General features: G+C 40.7%; 1 protein-coding gene across 1 annotated transcript in view; it reads right to left on the bottom strand.

Annotated features, from left to right (window-relative positions):
- The window catches only part of LOC308102372 (uncharacterized protein), a 1220233-nt gene that overhangs the window by 970936 nt on the left and 227509 nt on the right, over window positions 1-21788 (bottom strand). The gene's annotated exons all lie outside the window — the stretch shown is intronic.

Raw genomic sequence — 21788 nt, 5'->3', positions numbered from 1 at the left:
TTTTTGCTCGTACAGTCCCCAGACCCCCCCCCCCCCCGCAGCAGTCCCGCACGGCACTGCTGCTTCTAACAGCCACCGTATATTACAGAGTATGTCTGACTCTGAATGATATCATTCATGCAGGGTGGCCATCAGTGGCGTACTAGACTGCCCCAACGCTCCTGATTTTGTGTATAGAGGGGCGGGTGTATAGAGCCGGCGAGAGACTGCACCTGATCCCATTGGTTCACCGATCTGTCCGTCAACCCCCGCCCCGTTAACATAACATTATGAGCGACGCCCACTGCACTCTGGTTGGTTGGGAAGTGAAACACTTCCTCATACCGAGTACACCGACGGGCTGGGCCAGGCTTTTATTTTTTAGCAAAACTAAACAATAAAAGCCTGGAGATCGAGGCTAGTGGCGTACCCACCATAGAGGCAAGGCAGGCGGCCTCCTGCCCAACTAAAATCTAGCCTCCGCTAGAAAATAAAGTAAAAGACTGAAAAACAGGCAGTGAAAAAAATCCAAAGAAAATATTGTCCATGGGACCTCCTGGTCCATTCACGCGGGCAGGCAGCCAATCACTACCGTATCCATTCAGCAGAGCCGCGTCGCCTATAGTGATGCAAATGTGTGCCTTACGTTGCCTTTATCTTCATGGGGTGCCAGGAGTGCCAGGGGTGGGGGTCTGGGCCAACACCTGTACTCACCTGGCATAAAAGGGGCTCTGAGTCTGAGAGCAGCTTGAGCCATTAAACTACAACATGAAGAGACCACCGCTGAATCATTCATTGATTGATTATACTTGAAAAAAATCTGGCCTGCCCTAAATGTAATTTCTGGGAACGCCACTGGTGGCCATACGTCCTCTTTTACCCGGACATGTCCTCTTTTGGGGGGCTGTCTGGGGGGTTTTATAGAATCCTTCAAATGTCCGGGGTTTTGAGAGTTTGGGTGATATCCCCCCCGCTTCTGGGTCGAAGAAAAAAGAAAAAAACTCAAGACGATTTTGTGATTTTGCTTGATATTGTTTGATAGCTAAATAAATCATGACTGATAGACATGAAAGAAGACCCTTCACAGCTAATAGAGCATTTTAAATTTTAAGAATCGGTTCAGAATTGAATAATGTACGGGCCGGCTATAGTTAAAGCGTAAAGTGTCCTCTCCTATATTCAGTCTATATATAAATACAATTCATTATTTTAAACATAATCTTTGTCACAGTAATTTATAGTAGTCCATGCACTGCATTGAGGCATGCAAGGAGAGAAATGAACTATAAGCTTTTGAGACAGAATAAGTGTGCACAATATATTGCAATGTATATAATTGTATTATGCTTTATATCATACAACGCAATAAAGCCAGTGGCTTGTTGCGTCTTTTCTGTTAATTTACACTGTGTGTGTGTGTGTGTGTGTGTGTGTGTGTGTGTGTGTGTGTGTGTGTGTGTGAGATGGCGGGGCGAAGGGGGGGGGGGTTACAAGCATTGTTTGTGTGGCCACATGTGGAGGAGGACCATGTATACGTCACGGGAGAAGGGAAAAAAATAAAAAAAACGTGTACACGTGATGCGAAAGTCTGCCGCGGAGGAGCTGTGGAGAGTGGTCGAGCGTACACTTGATGTACACTCGCTAAATGCGGAAGTGGAGAGCCTCCTCGGCTCCTCCACTCGACTCCACTCGCCTCCTCCAAGAAGCAACTGAATAATTGGACCCTGACTACTTCCGGTTTGAAGTCGGAGTGACCGAGTGGGAGTGAGCGAGTGGCCGAGATTTTCGGGTTTGGAATTTGGCTTATGGGGCACAGACCGTATCTTAGCAACACTGAAACCGCTAACTCTCATTGGTCGTGTCATGAGTAAATGAGCCAATGAGCTGAGGCCACTTTCCAGACACCCAGAATCATACTCCGACACCTTGCTGACACGCTGACAGTCACACAGCAACCACAGGGGAGAGTCCGTGAGAGCAGGAATCACCGTCATTCCTCAAATACATCACCGTGTCATTCATAGTGATTCCCCGACCTCAAAATAAGGACGATTTCTTACTTTTTAGTGTGATGTGTGTGTTCTTGGCTTCTTCTGCCTTTGTTTTCATCAGAGCGCGACAGCGCAGCTTAGAGTGCACAGCAGACAACCCGAGTGTGTGTGTGTGTGTGTGTGTGTGTGTGTGTGTGTGTGTGTGTGTGTCTGTGCGTGAGAGAGAGAGAGAGAGAGAGAGAGCGCGATCTGTTATATTCTATTAATCATTCATTTCATTGATAAGATAAGCCTACACATCATCACTATATCATAACTCTTTATAACTTCTCCGCCTGTGTGTGTGTGTGTGTGTGTGTGTGTGTGTGTGTGTGTGTGTGTGTGTGGCTCTGCTATGCGCGCCTCCACTTTATATCTTCATCAACACGAGCCATATCAAAACGCTCGCCCCAAAACACAGTCGCCCCGGGGCAAATCCGGCGGCATTCACCTGGTATTTCTAAACGTAATCTCAGTAAAACGATGTCTAAACCTAACCTTATTCCTAAACGTAACCTCAGTAAACTATGTCTAAACCTAACCTTATTCCTAAACGTAACCTCAGTAAACTATGTCTAAACCTAACCTTATTCCTAAAAACCTAAAGTATTCCGGTTACCAATAAAACCCGGCTCATCTTTTAGCTGCATGTTCCTTTACAAATGAGGGACTAATTACATATAATACCCCCCCTTAATTACAGTACATTTAGGGCCCAATACATCATATTTGAGTACATTTAGGAGTAAATGACAGTGGGGCGAGAGACGGACAGACAGAGAGAGAGAGAAACTTAGCGTTGCCATGTCCTCTAATTATAAGCGACTTTGCTTACAACTACACAGCACCAACACACCTACACAATATCAACACAACTACACAACACAAACACAACTACAACTACACAACACCAACACAACTACACAACATCAAACCAACACAAACACATCTACACAAACACAACACTAACACAACTACACAACATCACAAACACATCTACACAAACACAACTACACAGCACCAATACACCTACACAATATCAACACAACTACACAACACAAACACAACTACAACTACACAACACCAACACAACTACACAATATCAACACAACTACACTATATCAACACAGCTACACAATATCAACACAGCTACACAATATCAACACAGCTACACACCACAAATACACCATCAACACAATTACACAACACAACTCACAACACTGACACATCAACCAAGTCCAAGTGTCACCTTGGCACCCACTGGCATTGTCTCATAATGTGCCTATGTACACAAATGTGTGTGTGTGTGTGTGTGTGTGTGTGTGTGTGTGTGTGTGTGTGTGTGTGTGGGGGGGGGGGGTTATAAGGGGGTGGTGTATATACAGTAAACAGCTGTCAGTAACAGGCGTTAGGGTTCGGTACAGTCATGTCCACAGACCACCTCAGAGTGATTATATGATGATAAGGTTGCAAATTGCTTAAGGGCTCCTTTAACTTCTAACACACACACACACACACACACACACACACACACACACACACACACACACACACACACACACACACACACACACACACACACACACACACACACACACACACACACACACACACACACACACACACACACACACACACCCTCCCCCAAATAAATAAGCATGTCGCTGCACGTTGTGCACAAAGTGTTGCAGCTCCAATGCAACGTAACCTCAGCAACACAAACTAAACAAACCAATCATTTTACAATTATTAAACCGAACCAAAGTGTGTTGATGTGCAACACAAAAAGGTTGCACATCAAACATTTCAAATCAATGGAGGACATAGAACTCTTTTTTTTATTTTATTTTATACTATTATAAAATTTTACTTTTTTTATTTGCACACACCAATAAACAAACCAATGTTTGTTATTTAATGTTATATGTATACTGGATTTTGGGTCTAGCACTCCACTGAGAAAACCCACTGTTGATGCAAAACCGCTTTTTCTTATTTACTTACCCTACATATGTTGTCTCAAGATGGAGTCCACACTGTTCACTTCCCTGTTGTTGTTGTCTTTGTGATAACATGAACTGTGCTCCTGCACCACTAACTGACACACACCTGTATGTCATTATGCCACTCCCCTCCTACCACACACACCTGAGTGCTTTTCATACACCAATAACCTCTGGCACAGAGAGAGAGAGAGAGAGAGAGAGAGAGAGAGAGAGAGTGAGAGAGAGAGAGAGAGAGAGAGAGAGAGAGAGAGAGAGAGAGAGAGAGAGAGACGGCTCTCCCTCTACTCAAGAGTTGCCAGAGGCCCCCGCAGGCTGCCGTCCAAACAAATTCCTACATTTGTTTGACGTTTCTCCTGAAAGAACCGATAAGGTGTGATAGAGTCATTTCATCTGATTACTCTTATCTGAATTATCATAATGTGTCTAGGGTCCATCACCTGGTTAAATGTCATATTAATTATGGTCTCATTATGGGCCTGTACTTTGTCATGGTAAAAGTACTCTTTCTACTCCAGTCTCTGTGTCTGCCAACCAAGGTCAAATCCAAGCTCCAGGCTTTCTCTGCGGCAATCTTGTTTTGGGAACACGGTATCTGGGTGTTCTCTTCTCTTCTACAGCTGTCTCCCTTAGTGTCACCAAATCTCCACTGACCAGTGACAGGTCAGAGCAGTCAGATGTCAAACGTGTTTGACCCAGACATGGAGACGCTGTTGTCCAGAGATAAACTGTCACACAATCATAATCTACCATCATCTACCATCATCAGACTGACGACGGAACCTCATCGCTCTCCACCAATGGCAGGATTACACCTCCGACGGCTGGACGATTGATGTCACATCCTATGATGTCATATGTTTATGTTACTGGACAATGTTAAAAGCTCGTGCTTGCTCTGTTACACGGCGGAGAGACGGACGGCCGATGTTGCGGACCTGTGATAAACTGTAAACCTTCTATTGTCTCTCTGATCTGAATACTAAACATTGTTTCATTATACCCAATGGCTGCCTGTCTGAGTTTGGTTTTTTCCTTATTGTCTCCGTGCTACAAGTATCTGTACTTTGTGTGGGTCATGAGGTGAAATTAAATTCCAACAATTGGTCTTTCGAGCCAGGATATGTTTGAAATATGGTGTACGGGGGGGAACTGAGCTATTATCAGACTCTCTTTCCCCGGCAGACCATATTTTAATACGTATCAAACGAACCGGCCTTGGGTGTAACGACTTATCACTTCTATTCAGATGAAGGTTAACTTTGAACAGTATCACAATTTATTTTGTTTTGGACCTGGACGCGATCGCTGGACCTTTGGACTGGACCCTCGACATGTCTCAAATTCCACATGGTCCAGCCATCGGGGTCGGGATCCCTGAACCAACATCAGATTTGATGAGTATATATTTTTATTTTTATTGTACCATGGTCCAGTGATTGGGACCTCCTTATTTTTCTCTCCCTGTGAACCTTGATCTGATGAGTATAATATACCTTTTTCTTTATTTTATTGTATTGTCTTTACCGAACCATGTGTCTCATAATTATCAGCCTGTTTGTAAATTACTGTTTAACATAACTCCGCTAGGGAGTGAGTCAAGTAAAAATGTTTTATCAACTTTTATCCCTGGGAGAACATTCCTGAATGTCTCATAAATTCTCTTATCTACCTGGGTCATTATATAGTTTGTCTTTGTATATGTTTATGAGAGGGACGGGTAGGGGATTTGTCCTCTACAAATTATACGTCCAAATTACTCTATTGAGGGACGGGTAGGGGATTTGTCCTCTACAAATTATACGTCCAAATTACTCCATTGAGGGACGGGTAGGGGATTTGTCCTCTACAAATTATACGTCCAAATTACTCCATTGTACATTTTTTTGTTTTGTCTTATATGTTTGTTTTATTTTGACCACTGTAGTTAAATCATCCATCCATTTAATATATTAAGCTTTAACAATAGGTTTTAAACCCCTCTTCCATACAGCCTCTCACTTCTCCCATGTCTTATCTGTTTACATTCTCTTGTTCCGAGCTGGTATCATAACAAGGCTATGCCCACAGAAGAATACATTCACACACTATAACTATGAAGGCTTGTTTTAAAAGTTTAAAATATATATATTTTTATCTGTTCTAAATTCATTGAACCATCAGTATAATTATTTTTGCCTTAATAATACATTTTAATTTATTTAAAATATTTTGAATATAATTTAAAATAATAAGTAAACCAGTCAGGTTAAAATCTTTTTTATTCCAAAATTAGTTTGTTACTGAAAGATATCTATGTTCGGTATGTTTGTATGTCTGTCTGTGTGTAGTAATGAACGGTTTCTCTCTCTATCTCTCTCTCTCTCTCTCTATGGGTCAGCAAGCTGTCTACGGTGTGTGAGTGTCCGAGCGAGCGAGGGAGCGAAAGTGCCTATCTGTTTATCTTTGTCTCCTTCTGCTATCTATGTATGAGTGATATGCAGGCATGCGTGAATGAATGCGTGTGTCTGTCTCGCTAGTTCTAACCATTTTTAGTCAAAATTTTAGTCATTCTCCAGTCAGTTAGAACAAAGTCACTCTGGTCTCTTAAAACTCCATTTCCCATAATTCCTTCTGGTCTGAGACTCCATTTCCCATAATTCCTTCAGCAGGAAGTGTTAGTGGTATGTTAGACACGGTTCCATGGCAACCTAATCCTGTAGAGTCTCAAGTGAATTCCATTTAAAACATAGATCCGTTAAATTAACCCACAATAAGATTCAATTTGTTCCATATCAATATTGGGAAACATTAACTATAATATTAAGTTTATTATAAAGTCATTTTTTATTTATTTTTAAAAGTTTTGAAAATATTTTATCATTTTAACTTAAGATTTTTTTGTAAGCTTGCAGATTTGCTATTTTTCTGTACTTATCTCATTTCAATATACTCTTCAGAACAAAGATGTTTATTCCTTATTTTTCATTGTTATATTTTAATTTTAAAAGTTTTAATTATAATTTTAATTTTTTATTATTTTTTCTCATCCCCTTTCTCATCAACAAATCATCTGACACACACTATATTATAGATATATGGGTGTCAAATAGAGGGGAGTTTGATGAATATCTGATTTAAATATTTGATTTAAATGTTTAATTGCTGTGTTTTGTGTTTCTTTTTCATTTTGTGTTTCATTTTAGAACGAGAATATAAGCCACCCCATTACCCCATTAATCCAATTCCTGGACAACAATCACTGGTCACAATACCTGCCAATTGTACATACAATTGTACCTACAGGGCTAAACTTTAATTTTATATCTGGTGCCAAACTGTTTTAAACTCTGCCAAACAGTAAATTTGATTTCCATTCATCCTACAGATTTCAACTTGTGTCTTGGATAGACAGATGTTTGATGCCCATGCCTACATGCAATCAGGAAGTATTTCTTGAGTTTTAAGACGATATCACGTAAGTTTTTTCCCAAAGTAAAGTGTAAAGTGTACAAATTTACATAGTACAGAAGTGTCCCGTTCCATTTTAAATACTTGTATCTTGATAAAGCACAAGGACTGCAGCTCCACAAGGAGGAAGGTAACTTTTCTATTTCTGAACGTGTACAGAAACAATCAATGACCCGAGACGTAGGTCTCTTGTCAGATTTCAATATGAAAACTTACAGACTGGTGAGTTGTCCCTCCCTACAATCTCTCTGCTGCCATGCCATTAAACTGTGCTAAAATTGTCTGTCTTAGTTAAACCAAACATGTTGAAAAGATTTGCTTGGGACGGAGACATTTGCTGAGATTTTTTTGAATTATAATAAAGTTATTTGCAAAATTGCAAAGGGAAAACTTGGAACACGTGTGGAGTGTCTTGGGAATTCATGAACTATAAACACTGTTTTGCTTCCTATTTAAATTAATAAATTATACAGTCCTTTCCTATTTGAATAAATAAATTATACAGTCCTTTTGAAGAAGTATAAATGTGTATGTTATCTAACTAAGCATTTATTTTTGCCTTAAGTCATTTAAATCTTTGCCTGTCTGTGATTTGATTTTGAATTATGTCAAAAGGTAAGACCTGATCAGCTTGACCTTTGACCCTATCCAAATCATGATAAGATGTAGGCTTGATAGAGTCATTTCATCTGATTACTCTTATCTGAATTATCATAATGTGTCTAGGGTCCATCACCTGGTTAAATGTCATATTAATTATGGTCTCATTATGGGCCTGTACTTTGTCATGGTAAAAGTACTCTTTCTACTCCAGTCTCTGTGTCTGCCAACCAAGGTCAAATCCAAGCTCCAGGCTTTCTCTGCGGCAATCTTGTTTTGGGAACACGGTATCTGGGTGTTCTCTTCTCTTCTACAGCTGTCTCCCTTAGTGTCACCAAATCTCCACTGACCAGTGACAGGTCAGAGCAGTCAGATGTCAAACGTGTTTGACCCAGACATGGAGACGCTGTTGTCCAGAGATAAACTGTCACACAATCATAATCTACCATCATCTACCATCATCAGACTGACGACGGAACCTCATCGCTCTCCACCAATGGCAGGATTACACCTCCGACGGCTGGACGATTGATGTCACATCCTATGATGTCATATGTTTATGTTACTGGACAATGTTAAAAGCTCGTGCTTGCTCTGTTACACGGCGGAGAGACGGACGGCCGATGTTGCGGACCTGTGATAAACTGTAAACCTTCTATTGTCTCTCTGATCTGAATACTAAACATTGTTTCATTATACCCAATGGCTGCCTGTCTGAGTTTGGTTTTTTCCTTATTGTCTCCGTGCTACAAGTATCTGTACTTTGTGTGGGTCATGAGGTGAAATTAAATTCCAACAAGGTGACAAGCGAGCGTCATCATCATCGTCATGTTTGTTTCTGGAGCCAGAGAGGAATGTTGTCACTTGTTGTAGGTGTCAGTGGTGGAAAAAGTACTCACATGTTTTACTTAAGTAAAAGTATCAATACTGCAATGTAGAAATACTCTGTTAGGGCGCGCTCCCACCGCACTTTTATTTTACCTCTGGGGCAGAATCTGCCAATACATTGTCAATGTAAATGAGTGGATTCACGCAAGAGCAGATTTTTCCGCTTGTCGCGCAGACATTGTGTTTATCTGCTCTCCGCGACTAAGCATAAAACTGCTGGAGGCAGGAGCCGATTTTCTCCCTCTGTCCAATCGGGTGAGTTGAAGGCGTCCCAAGATTCAGGAAGCACCATGGTGCTCAAGGCAGCAGGCGGTGCGGGCTACGGGGACGGTCTTGAATGTGAGTGACAGGTGCGTCACAGCGGTTTTTTTTAATCCGCTGGCTGCAAAAAACTGTGGCCGCGCACAACCTGCGTTTAACAGCGGCCAGCCAACTCTTGGTGGGAGCGCGCCCTTACAAGTAAAAGTCCGGTATTAAAAGTCAAAATATACTTAAGTACTAAAAGTAAAAATACTCCTTATGTACAATATCCCATTTCATGCTTCAAAATGCTAGATCTAGAAATAGCAGATCTACAAGCTCACAATGCGTTGCATCGCGACGCATTGTGAGCTTGTAGATCGGCCATTTTCAAATAGCCATGGCTGAAGTGATTAATGTATGTTTCACTAAGTAACTAAAGTGTTCAAATAATTGTAGTGGAGTAAAAGTACAATATTTGCCTCTGAGATGTAGTGGAGTAAAGTAAAAGTAAAAGTACTGAAAATTGGAAATACTCAAGTAAAGTACAAATACCTCAAAATTGCACTTAAGTACATGTACTTAGTTACTTTCCACCACTGGTAGGTGTAAGGGTACATTAATTAGCGTCATAATAGCAGCAGCCTTTGTCCTATCCATGATGCCCATCTCAGCGGAGGTATTGTGGCGTCTAACTCTGTCGCTAAATGTTAGGTGACTGAAGGACTTGCCTTTGACGAAGATGGCAGATCTACAAGCTCACCATGAGGTGCGATTCATGCAACGCGTTGTGAGCTTGTAGATCGAGGCTGTTTTAGGTGTGTGTGACACCATTGTACGATGAAGCATAAATTGGGCTTTTAAAGTGGCAGTGCTACGCATTGCCTTGTCTGTGAGAAGTTATGAATTATTGGCCATTGTATCGTCACCTTGCTAAACTAATGGCCTAAGTCATGTGTTGAGGAAAATGATATTTTTGCCTAAGTCAGCTCCTCATGACACTGGCCACCTCTGGTAAAATGGCCCATCTCCGATCTCCTAATTGAAAAGACTCATGCTGTTCACTCCCCTTTTAGTATAATGGCCTAACTCCCATAGTGTGACTTGGGCCAAAATAGGCTTTTTTTTTGGGACCTAAATCACATGGTTTTGTGACTTAGGCTAAAATAATTACCTAAGTCTGGAGTAAATCAGTAAATCATTTGGCCTAAGTCGGGTTAATCCTATTTAAACCTATTTAAATCTCTTACGCTACATAACTGACAGACAGTATTATTTTTATGTTAATAGTCATAATTTGTTATAAACGTTCTGGGTGAAATGATTAAGAAATATCAAATAGTTTTGTTTTTGATCAGTTTTTTTTCTTTCTTGAAAAACTTAAAAAAATGACTTATGCCATTAGTTTAAGAAGGTGACGATATGTAAAATGTTTTCCAACCTTTTGTCAAATTTGCCAACAACTACCAAAAGGATCAATTGTAGGATCCATGAGGAACTTGATCGATAAGAGGATCCACATTTCTAATGAATACATTTATAAATATAGTAAGTGTCCCCATCTACACAGTGATAATGTTATTTATGTATTTAGTTCATGTTTTGGTTTGCATACAGTGCATGCCTGTATTGTTTTCAACCTGTCGCGATGTGACGCGTTGTGAGCTTGTAGATCTGCTATTTTCAAACATTGTACTTTTACTTTTGGTACTTTTAAAGTACATTTTTATAGTTTGATACCAATATTTTTATATTTTATATTGTAATACTTTTACTGAAGTCAATTTTGAATTCCAGACTTTTACTTGTGTAACAGGGTATTTCTATATTGCAGTATTGATACTTTTACTTAAGTACAAAATGTGAGTACTTTTTCCGCCACTGCCTCTGTGTTTAGGAGTCAGTAGAGGAACCAGCACAGAGTCAGAGAAGGGAACGAGTCCCACGTTCCATCTAAGTTATGTAAAGACTGTAAACAAACAATAGATTATCAGGCTGACATGATGACACATGATCCACACCCAAGCTTCACCCCTCATGAGAACAAGTTAAAACGCCTGCATTGTCTTTTGTACAGACTATTGATTCACAGTATTCAGTGACTGTATGAATGAATACACATTGTTCATTATTCATCTATCTATCAATATCTTCTTCTTCGGATCCCCCTGGCTCTGTCTGTACTCTAGGTTATTAATGACTTCTTTGTTTGTGTTTGTCTTTATTACTGTCAATACAGATTTAAAAAAGGTAAAAAAGGTTGGTTCTCAAAGTGAGGTCCAGGGAGTGAATTATAAGGAGGTGAGATAGATGTAGGCTACCTGAGGTCATGCTGGCCACAGCTGTTTCCATAGAAATACTCTCAATGCACTGTAAAGTGCTGTCATTATGTGGATATGTAATACGTTTTTATAGTAACCAAACTAGTAACACTTTAAGGCATCTGCATTACAGTTTCTGCCCACAACATACATTAATACGTATACCAGACTTCCATAACAATGAATACATTATTTCAGTGAATCTCAAACATTTTCATGTCCAGAACCCCCAACTTGTATTTGGCCCCTAGAAAATATCTGTGAGCTTGTAGATCGGCTGTTTTCAAAAAGCTGAATTATAAAATAAAAGTTCAAGTGGTTAAACTGAATTTGATTCTATATTAAAACTAATTTTGCTGGGGACCCCTGGAACCCCCCGAAGGACCACCGGGGGTCCCCGGACCCCACTTTGAGAAGTGCATTACAGTATTACTTAACATACTTTAATACATAAAATACCTGCTGAGATCCTGTCTCCCCATAAATAGAAAATGAAAGTGTCTCAAAAACTGCACTGATGGGAAATAGTAGATAATCTGAAAATTATCCATTTTAGACACAAGGAGAGGAAATGAAGGGGCTTTTTTATTATGAGTATGAAAACTAAACTACTGACAGAAAATATATTAAATGAAATCAAAGAGCATTTCCTCACATTCAGGTGAAATTAACCATAATCCTCCTCATGTGAACCTTCCTAGTGCCCCTTCCTTTTTTCACTCTACACACCAAAACTCTTCATCGAGAATAGCAGATCTACAAGCTTGCAACGTGAGATGTTGTGAACTTTCTGCAGCCACAGAAACTCACCAAGATCTGACTGAAAAGAAGCTCTGGCTTCATTCATCAGCTGCTCTTTGATGTTGTCTGGAAAGAAGCTCTGGATTCCCTTGTCGCCCTACACCTTTAAATAAGTACTACTTTATATTGTTTTGAATGTTTAAATACTCACATATGTTCACACTTTTGTAAATGATGCTTTCATAAAGGCTAAGCCATACTAAAGGTTGGATTATTCTAAAGCTCTGTCAGACACTGAGCCATGCTCAAACTAAATCTTCAATCCTAATTCTAACAATATGTTATATAATAATCTAACAACAATAACAATGCTAAAGTGATCATAAATGATTTAGTGAAAACAAAGAATGCATTACTGCTCTGTTATTACTGTTAGTGACAACTATACCTCTTCTATAATAACTATCTGTTTTATGCCACATGATGCTGCACTGAGATGCCACCCTGTGGTCGAGTTGGGTAACTGCACCTCAGTGGTGATCAGTCAATGATGAAAGTCATGCAAACACCAACACACTGACTTAACTGAGCCGCTTGGTTCTGGAGATAAATGGTATGAATGGAAACACATGGACCTGTAAGGGTCCATTTAGAACCCACTCAAGGAACCCTGAGGGTCCCTGGACCCCAGTTTGAGAACCACTTGCACTAAGCTCATTTCAAAGGTAGAGCTGAGCTGCTTTAAGTGTTTACTAAAAGTGGAAGCCATGTTTTCTCTATGATTCCAGGACTTCTATTGTGATCAGTATTCTTTGGATTAGGTTTAAATGTAGGTTTATGTGTAATTATTGTGAGCCTTCTTGAGTGTTCTAACGTTCTTCTATTGTGATTATAATGATTTAAATGTCATTACTTTAGATGTATGTGTAATTATTGCTGAATGTTTTAACAATCTTCAGTTAGGAGTCTGGTGTCTTGCTCAAGGACACTTCACAATAAACCAGGGGAGGGGGGGGGGGGGGGGGGGATTGAACTGAGCACCTTCAGACTCCTAACCTGCTGCTCTACCTCCTGAGCCACTGCCATAGCAAAGCATCTTCTGACATTACGGGGCGGCAGTGGTTCAGGGGTAGAGTGGCCGGGTAGAGTGAACTGGAAACCGTAAGGTTCCCAGTTCGATCCCGGGTGGGGGGGCTCCCCCAGATTTAGTGTAGAAGTGTCCTTGAGCAAGACGCTGAACCCCTAATTGCTCCCGATGAACAGGTTGGTGCCTTGCACCAACCTTTCCTCCTCCATCGGTGTGTGAATGTGTTTGAATGTAATACTTTGGATAAAAGTGCTATTTACACCATTTACCAGTACAAGAAGATTATACTCAGCTGAACAGTATAAACAGAGAGCTGAGATATTTATCTTTGCTTATATCACTATTTATCCATTTAAATGAAGAAAAAAACATGTTAATCACATTAACCCTGGCATCCCTATGTTGTTATGTTACATTAGTAATAAATGTTGACATTTGTTTTGTCCCAAAATTTGTAGAAACTGATCTGCAAGCTCGCAGTGCACAGCATTGCAACACGCTGTGAGCTTGTAGATCTGCTATTTTTTACTATTTGTCATACAAAGATGAAAGAAACATATAGGTCTTGAGTGGTAGAGAAAAGGCCTCTGTTTTTTGTTTTCTTTTACAAATGTAACCCTGAACATTTAGGAATGAGAAGGTGAAAGAAAAGACATTCTATTATTCAGACAGTTGAGAGCTAAGTGCATCAATAACGTATTCTGATCTGCCTTTAACAATGCATTGAAATGACTGTTGTAATGCCTTAAAGCTGCACTACATAACTTTCCTCTTCGGCCCCGGATTTGAACCCTGGTTTCCTGCGCAAGTGCTGAATGTTTTACCATTGAGCTAATAGAGCCTGCCTGCTCGCTCAGGGGATAAATTGAATCTTGACCATCAGGTCAAAATCCGTGTCAGATCCTGTGTTTAGATGAGACATGACCTTTGACACGATCTAAATGTCTCAGACCACCAGATAAAAACACCCCAATTGTATAAGTTATTGTATTAACATACTCTACCATACAGATTGTATAAGTTATTGTATTAACATACTCTACCATACAGATTGTATAAGTTATTGTATTAACATACTCTACCATACAGATTGGACAACATTACATTTATTGATTTTAAAAAGTTACATAGTGCCACTTTAAAGTGTGATTGTTGCTAACCATTTCATCCATTGAAAATGCACTAGCGTATCTCTACGACCACGCGCATGTCGTGCAGGGAATGATTATCGTATCCCTCAGAAATAACCTAGAACACACCATTGCATGCTTGTAACTTGTAGATTCCCAGTCACACTGAAGGTGCAACATTGTGTTGTGACTGGAAGATGTCTGTCTGCACAGGAAGATGCTGCTATTGGGGAGCGGCCTGTTGAAGCCTAGCTGTATAGTTTGTGTGATTGGAGCCTGAAGATCTGATTGAGGAGGTGCCTGTTCATCCTGTTAGCTTGTGATAACACGGGGAGCATCTTGGGTGGATTGATGTTGTATTGTGGTGGATTGATTAGAAATTGAAGGGTGGAGTGTTCAGAGTATATACCATAAGGGGAAAGGCTGTAGTACAGTAGGCTGCCATGGGGAGCCTACATTTGAAGTTGTTTGGTTGATTCTTTAGCAATATTTTCTTCAGTTGTACATTTTTGCCATTTTCGTTGTCCTGGCCTGGATCCAATTACAAATCTTAGTTTTTCTGTAAGCCTGCCTTGAGTCCTGGTCCATTTTTGAACATTTAATGGTTTTCACTTTGTGCCGATCTACTTGGTGACAGTTATAATATTAAAATATTTATCAGTGCTTATAACTGTCAATCACAGGGCCCTGAGTGCAGGTGTTGATTGGCTCTTCCACTTTTTGGTTTCTGCAAAACGCCCACCCAGCGCTTGGGGGCGGGGCCAGACCAGACCGGTCAGCAGAAGACGTGATGATGTGAATTCACGCGACCGGGATTGTTTACCAGGCTATAATTATATAGCATTATTAATGCATTAATATCTAACCTTATGTCATTCAATGCTTTATGTTTTGTGATTATTTTTTATAAAGCATTATGATGAATTATTTGTGCTTATACAGTAAATAATAAATCAATCAAATAAATCAAATGTGCTATGAGAAAAATATAATGCATTATAAGTATGTTTACAATAGCCTACATCATATAAAGTGTTACCAAAACTTAATTCTGTAATGTTATTAAGAAGTATATGTTTTTATACTGTTGAAAATGTTAAATGTGTTCATGTATAATGTTGTGTTTACTGTATAGAATCTTCCACAGTCTTAAACAACATCGAACTGCAATACTGACTCAAAGTCACCAAGGTCTTCCACTAGAGGGCACTGTTGTATCACATATAGATCTGCAAAGTTCAGCTAGACTGATGTTTCAGTCAGACAGTGAACATCCTTCTGACTGATGTCAAACACTTAGTTGTTTAAAAACTAAACAACTGACAGTGAGATCTAACAGCTTTCATCCTGGTTTCCCTATGATGTGCCATTATAGGCAGATGTACAAGCTCACTATGCATCGCAATGCAATGCGCTGGGTTGAGTGACCTTAGATCGGTTATTTTCACTATTTTTAAATAACGTATAAAATACGGTTTAAGTGATTAGAACATTTCTCTGCTTTAATAGACTCCTTGAGTTTAATCCTAATTTCATCACCAAGCCGCACGTGGTTGATGTGAGGAATCGTGGGTCACATCGCTATGGCAACCAGGTAGACTTGTTCCATGTTGTCTCTGTAATGTCTAGCACATCATTTAAGACTTTCTACTTTCTGTTATACCATTATGTAAATATAGTGTTTTAATGCTTTATGTTCACTGAAGCATAACCTCACTGTACTTATAAGGTGTGCTCCATGCAGCTCCTATCCTATATTAAAATTAAAAGTGGACGGCGGACTTAACATCCGTAACATCCGGACTTGCGAGGTGAACCGTTGTTCCGATCCGCACCAAACTACACTGTTCAGGAGTCTGCCATGACAATACTCACACCAGAAGCCACATGTAGCCAACGCATTCTGAGGCTTCAGATGTGCCTGGATAGGACGATAATCCTAATGATTGTGTATCGCGATAAAAACACAATAATCTGATCACAGAGGATAAAATCTTTTGTGAAATTGTCCATCATGTCATCTTGACATGAGTTTTTCCCTGCTCTTCTATTGAGACATTTAGATCGTGTCAAAGGTCATGTGTCACTAATAGTGGTCTAGTGTCACGTGTCATGTGTCACTAATAGTGGTAAAGGTCATGTGTCACACAATAGCACTGATTTATGGGAAAAAATATATAAAAGCGGAAACATGGAGTTAGCTGCTACCTGCCGGACAGCAATGATATATAGTATATTGTCACTGTCGGGCAGAAACCTTGTATTTCCATATTTAAACTTCTTATGTTTTTTCATAAATGAATGCCCGACTTCAGTGGTTCTCAAACTGGGGTCCGGGGACCCCCAGGGGTCCTTGAGGAGTTACATGACTAACAAATTGAACCAAATGGACCCGTCATAGTATAGATTGGGGTCCCAGAGATGGAAATCAAATGGTGGTCTTTGGCCTAATGCGTATTAAACTGGGGATCCTTTAAGTTAAAAAGTATGAGAACCGGGGCACGGTGGCGCAGTCGGTAGCGCTGTCGCCTCACAGCTAGAAGGTCCTGGGTTCGATTCCCGCCGGGGACGCTGTGGGCGCTGGGGGCGTGTCTTCTCCTCCGCGTCATCAGTGTCCATACCCTAGGTGGGGTTGGCGAAAGGGCCCACTCTGTGTGGAGTTTGCATGTTCTCCCCGTGTCTCCTAGGGTAGTTAATACCCTCACAAAAACATTTAGTAATCCTGGTCGCTATACCGCCTCCCCCATGACAGCCGGGCGCCTGATGGAGGGAAAGGGAACTGGTTGGAATAACGTGTTCCTTCCACGCGCTACGTCTAACCAGGGAAACTCTCCCCTGTCAGGTGACAAGAAGGTCAGTTGGCTCTCATGCATTGAAGGAAGCATGAGCTCGGCCCTGGCCTCCCTGGCTGTGGGGGACTGGTGTAGGGCTGGTGTAGGGCTGGTGTAGGGCTGGTGTAGGGCTGGTGTAAGGCTGGTGTAGTGCTGGTGTAGGGCTGGTGTAGGGCTGGTGTAGGGCTGGTGTAGGGCTGGTGTAGGGCTGGTGTAGCGCCCAGGATCACTTAGGAAATTGGCACTGTGTGAAAAAAAATGGGTTACAAAAATAGCGGGATAAAAATGTAGGTAAAAAAAGTATGAGAACCACTGCCCTACTTCATTATACAAGTAGTGTTGCACTATAAGAGTAAAAATAGTAGATCTACAAACTCCCAACGGCCAACACGTTGAGATACGATGCGTTGTGAGCTTGTAGATCGGCCATTTTCACAATTTTTGATATTTCTTTTTAAGGAACGGTTTTGTACATAGTCCTATACAAGGTTTCCACCACCCGACAGTGACGTTATATGCCTATATAGTACTATGGTTCTGTAACATAGTTATTATACATAACCAATGAGCGGTGGCCATTTTGTCATGATAACACTATGAATATCAATACACAGGAACAACGACAGACTGTGAAGAATACATTTATTAAACTATTATTACTTCTACACATGATCATACAACAACATGTGAAGAACGAGAATAATATCACATTAAATACTTACTTACTTTACTTTATTAGTTTATTTAGACAGGACAGAGCATATTAATGAACGTCACATGAACGTAAATACACCGGATTTAGCAAAGATGCTAATTTTCATCCGCAGTCCTCACACAAAACATACAATCAGAAAACAGACAGACAAACGGTGGAATACATTTACATAACATTACATAGCCTAGAAATAAACCTAAAACATGATCACAAATGGTTGCAGCTTTGGTTTTCAAGCAACTATTGAATGTGACTATTTTTACTTTAAATATAATGTGAATCACCTTATGACAATACTGTGTAATCTTAATGCCTGTTTTTATGTTGGTCTGATTGTGTCCCAGTAATCTGTCTATCAAGGGGGGCCAAGAAGATGTTGATGTTGTGGTGTGATGAGTTCTGTCTTTTTGAGGAGTATGTTTTTGAAGTATGGTTTTCTTGCTTGTGTTTTGATTTTCTTCATTGTACCCACGTTTACGAAGGACCAATAGGGCCCTCCGTAGGGGGGAATGTGGTATCATAATACACATTTATGGACTTATAGAGCCAATTTGAACACACACACACACACACACACACACACACACACACACACACACACACACACACACACACACACACACACACACACACACACACACACATAGTTTGGATACTGAGTGGTCTACAGTGCACATTCCAGAGTGGTTGCTCTAACACTAGATGTCCAGTACAAAGGATGCTTCCCAGAGGGCATCTGACCTTAGCTGACCTCTAGGATCTTGGGTTGTTGTTCTTCTGCACAATGGACACACACACACACACACACACACACACACACACACACACACACACACACACACACACACACACACACACACACACACACACACAAGAGATGTAGCACACACACCTAGCTCTGTGCACATCCAACACACACAAAGTCAATGTATGCAAGTACATACACACACATGTGAAGTCTGCATATAAATACTGTGAGGACAAAGAAACCGTCCCTCCTTCTTCTTCTTGCTCTCTGTTCTGTTCCGGCCACACCATGTAGCAGCAAGGCTGACTCCTGTGCTCTGTACTCTGTTTTTACCAGGTGCTCGAAGAGCGCCTGAGTCTATAAACAGTTAGACTAATCATCATCATTCGACACCAAGTCGACACCAAGTCGACACCAAGTCGCCACCTATTCATCATTGGCTGTAATGGCTGTCCTTCACTCCTTTAAGCCAATGGGGAGACGGCCCGTCCTCCGTAGTAACCGCCCTCCGCTCCCCTCATTCACACTGCAACAGTTGCACACTGCAACTGCTGCCTCAGGGAACACAGTTAGCCTAAATGCTAGCGTGCTTCATTAGACCTACTTTGGCTATTAAGTTATTATTTGGCCATGTTCACACTGACTTAAATCTTCGCTATTGTTGGGAAGACCCGTGTGGTGTCTAAAAATGTTGCCACCACTTATATAACAAACATTATTAGCGTTTACCGTTGCGTTCAATGTTGCCAGGTTTGGCGAGAAACAAGCAATCCTAAAAACAAGTAATCAGGTCTATGAAAACAATCACACACACACACACACACACACACACACACACACACACACACACACACACACACACAGAGAGCACCTGGTAGAATATGACTTTTGTCATTTCGTTCTTGTTGTCCAATAAATCGACTTGAGGAACATTACTGGTCTGGGCCTTTCTACTTCCTTTCAACTATATTGTCATGCTTGTGCAAAATACACTACATTTTCAAATGTATGAAAATCTTTTGAAAATAGCAGATCTACAAGCACACAATGCAACACATTGTGAGCTTGTAGATCGGCTATTTTCAAATGATGTAGAGGGCCACTATATTTACACACTCACTCCAGGGGGCCACATTATACTGTCTGTTTAATGATGTAGAGGGCCACTATATTTACACACTCACTCCAGGGGGCCACATTATACTGTCTGTTTAATGATGTAGAGGACCACTATATTTCCACACTCACTCCAGGGGGCCACATTACATAGTATACTGTCTGTTTAATGATGTAGAGGGCCACTATATTTACACACTCACTCCAGGGGGCCACATTATACTGTCTGTTTAATGATGTAGAGGACCACTATATTTCCACACTCACTCCAGGGGGCCACATTACATAGTATACTGTCTGTTTAATGATGTAGAGGACCACTATATTTACACACTCACTCCAGGGGGCCACATTATACTGTCTGTTTAATGATGTAGAGGACCACTATATTTCCACACTCACTCCAGGGGGCCACATTACTGTCGGGCAGACACCTCTTATCTCCGTATTTTAACTTTTTAAAATGCCATTTGTAACAATCGGCCTTTTACTTTGAAAGGATAATAATTAACTAAAAGGAAAAACAACAGGATCGGCAGGTGTTTAACTTAGTTACTTTATATTTAAGCCAGACTAAATAACTGACAAATCAATAGCAAACAAATAATACACTTCTGTTCCAAGGGCCTCCAGATCCCTAAATCCGCCCCTGGCTGTGAGCTTAAAAATGACAAAAAGCAAATTTATATGGAATTCATAAAATGTCATATCATGTTGATGTTCTCACAATACAGTAATACAAACGTGTGTGTGTGTGTGTGTGTGTGTGTGTGTGTGTGTGTGTGTGTGTGTGTGTGTGTGTGTGTGTGTGTGTGTGTGTGTGGGTGTGTGTGTGTGTGTGTGTGTGTGTGTGTTATCTCAGTACACTGTAAATAAATGACATCCTAATGTTTTTCTTTCTTGTAGTTTTTATTAACACAATAGTATTAATGAATGTAACATCAGCTCAATGTAGATACAATAGCATTGGTTTAATTTTAATGAAGATAATTAAATGAAATGACATTTTAAAGGTAAAATACAATGATTTACAAAACCCATTTTTAATAGAACTTTACAATATTCATGTTTAAATGTTCTAGACCAGAGATTCTCACACTTTATAGGTGGAGACCCCCCAAAATAATCATATTTGAACTGGAGACCCCCCAAAATAATCATATTTGAACTGGAGACCCCCCAAAATAATCATATTTGAACTGGAGACCCCCCAAAATAATCATATTTGAACTGGGGACCCCCCAAAATAATCATAATTGAACTGGGGACCCCTACAAATAATCATAATTGAACTGGGGACCCCCCACCCTGACAAGCACTTGGAATGGTAGGAGTTGAGGCATTACTTTTAATTAAGCCTCGATCTCCAGGCTTTTATTTTTTAGTTTTGCTAAAAAATAAAAGCCTGGACCAACCAATTGATGTTCCGGGTATAGGAAGTGTTTCATTTCTCCAACCAACCAGAGTGCAGTGGGCGTCGCTCCAAATGTTGTGACGTCAGGGCTCTCAATGCTACACATTGGGGAGGAGGAGGGGCTCGAGGCGGGGCGGGGGCTGACGGACAGACCGGTGAACCAATAGGATCCGGAGGATTTTTTAATGGCACTCAATGAGTTAAAAGTCCTTAAATTGTCATTTCACTGTCATCTGGGGACCCCCCAAAAAATTATGTGGGGACCCCCTTGGGGGTCCAGACCCACAGGTTGAGAACCACTGTGCTAGACCAGTGGTTCACAAAGGGTTTCATGTCAAGGACCCCCATCTGAAAAGACTTTGTACCAGAGACCCCATTTTATACAGGATTCCTTTCTTTGAAAATAGCAGATCTACAAGCTCACAACGTGTCACGACGCGACTCGTAGTGAGCTTGCAGATCTGCTATTTTCAAAGAGTTCAATGTATATAATTA

This window comes from Gymnoscopelus braueri, assembly GCF_963280865.1.
Source record: "Gymnoscopelus braueri genome assembly, chromosome: 15".
Taxonomy (NCBI): domain Eukaryota; kingdom Metazoa; phylum Chordata; class Actinopteri; order Myctophiformes; family Myctophidae; genus Gymnoscopelus; species Gymnoscopelus braueri.
The sequence above is the reverse complement of the archived record's forward strand: the minus strand, read 5'-3'. Positions and strand labels throughout refer to the sequence as shown.